The sequence below is a fragment of the Chrysochloris asiatica genome, unplaced genomic scaffold (genome assembly GCF_000296735.1).
Source record: "Chrysochloris asiatica unplaced genomic scaffold, ChrAsi1.0 scaffold00307, whole genome shotgun sequence".
Taxonomy (NCBI): domain Eukaryota; kingdom Metazoa; phylum Chordata; class Mammalia; order Afrosoricida; family Chrysochloridae; genus Chrysochloris; species Chrysochloris asiatica.
The window spans coordinates 1,182,171-1,184,516 of NW_006408825.1; the positions used below are offsets into that span (position 1 = coordinate 1,182,171).

Consider the following 2,346-nt stretch of genomic DNA (forward strand, 5'->3'; position numbering starts at 1 on the left):
TTCAAACTCCTGACTTTGTGGTTAGCACCCCAACTTGTATCTACTACGCTACCACTACACTATCTCCTTTGAGAGATTCATGCTCTATTTAAAAGCTCTAGGGTACAATACTGCCTTCCTTTATTTCTAGCTTCTAGTGGTTCCAGGGAATCCTTGACTTCCCTGAGTTTGTGGATTTATCACTCTAATCTCTGCCTATTCCTCCAAATATATACATTGTTTGTCTCTAAATAGCTCTCTCCTTACATAAGGGCATGAGACATTTGGTTTAGGTCCACCATAATCCTGTATGACTAAATCTTAATTGAATTACCTCACCAAAGATCATATTTTTAAATGAGGTCACATTCACAGATACTTAGGGCTTGGATTTCAACATAGCATTCTGGAAAACACAAGTCAACCCAAATAATTAGAAAACGGAATGCAACTTTTTTAAGGATAAATGGTTGAGACCAATGGATTAAAAGACAGCAAGGCACTGAAGGCCAAGCTCCTAGAAAAGAGGGGAGCACATTGAGGAAACTTGGGCATCAGTTGCCACTTTTCCCATCAATAGCCGGAAGTTTGAGAATCTGAACAGAATCTTCAGCAATCTCCCAAGCCTGAGAGGAAAACAAAGACTTGGCATCAGATATTGTCAAGGTAGAGAGGTCCTGGGAAAGACCCAGGGTTATCTGTCAGTGGTCTTGAAGAGCACTAGTCAGAACTAGAGTAGAGCTCACAAAGAATCATGTCCAGCTGGGATTCAGCAGCATTCTCTGTGAGACTAGCATTGTGGAGCCCCACCCTAACTGCCTGTTAGAAGTGAAGATCAAGTTTTACCTGAAAAATGATCACATCAACCAACACACCATTAAAACCAACAGTCATGAGGCATATATAAACTAATAAAAACCAGACAAAAAAGTTAGTCACTAGGAGCTAAACCACTGAACATCTAGATGTTGGAATTATCAGATGCGGAGTTTAAAATCATTGTGATTAAGATATTCAAGAATTAACAGTCAAGCCCAAAGCCGGTTCTGGTTCCAATTCTGCCGCAGCCCACTGCATCCTCCTCCTCTTTCAAAATGACAGATGCTGCTGTGTCCTTCACCAAGGATTTCCTTGCAGGTGGACTGGCCGTGGCCATCTCCAAGACCGCAGTAGCACCCATCTAATGGGTCAAGCTGCTGTTGCAGGTGCAGCATGCCAGCCAGCAAATCACTGCAGATAAGCAGTACAGGGCATTATCGATTGTGTGGTTCGGATCCCCAAGGACCAGGGAGTCCTGTCCTTCTGGCATGGTAACCTGGCCTATGTCATCAGATACTTCCCCACCCAAGCTCTCAACTTTGCCTTCAAAGATAAATAAAAGCAAATCTTCCTGGGTGGTGTGGACAAGAGGACCCATTTTGGCGCTACTTTGCCGGGAATCTGGCATCTGGTGGTGCTGGTGGGAAGCGACATCCTTGTGCTTCGTGTACCCTCTTGATTTTGCCCATACCGTCTAGCAGCTGATGTGGGGAAAGCTGGTGCTGAAAGAGAGTTCAAAGGCCTTGATGACTACCTGGTTAGGGTCTCCAAGTTTGATGGGATTAAGGGTCTGTACTAAGACTTCAATGTGTCTGTGCAAGGCATTATCATCTACTGGGCTGCCTACTTCGGTATCTATGACACTGCAAAGGAATGCTTCCAGATCCCAAGAATGCTCACATCTTTGTCAGCTGGATGGTCGCTCAATCTGTCATGGCTGTGGCCGGGTTCACTTTCTACCCATTCGACACTGTTCGTCATTGCAGGATGATGCAGTCAGGGCACAAAGGAGCTGATATCCTGTACACAGGTATGCTTGACTGATGGAGGAAGATTATTCCTGATTAAGGAGGTAAAATCTTTTTCAAGGGCGCATGGTCCAATGTGCTCAGAGTTATGTGTGGCGCTTTTGTACTTGTCTTGTATGATGAAATGTGTCTGAACAGAATCTTCAGCGATCTCCTAAGCCTGAGAGGAAAACAAAAACTTGGCATCAGATATTGTCAAGGTAGAGAGGTCCTAGTTTGTTTTCCTCTGTGAATGGGCATATTGTATTACAGAACACAATTTTAGCATCCTCGACAGACTCTTGGTTGTCTGTATCCATGGCAACTATCTACTGGTTGAAAATGGGAAGCAAAAATAGTCATCTGACCACTTTTCTCTTAAAGCCATTTCCACGATGATATTGATGATGATGATGGGACTCAATTCTATTTTTTATGTCAGTCACTCTTGTTGTCGTCAGGTGCCATTGAATCGGAACCGACTCATAGCGACCCCATGCACGGCAGAACAAAACAATGTTCAATCCTGGGCCAACCTCAC

General features: G+C 44.1%; 1 pseudogene; it reads left to right on the forward strand.

The window, feature by feature from the left end:
• The first annotated feature begins 1,073 nt into the window (after nucleotides 1-1,073).
• Nucleotides 1,074-2,058, forward strand: LOC102842828 (annotated as a pseudogene).
• The last annotated feature ends 288 nt before the right edge of the window (nucleotides 2,059-2,346 follow it).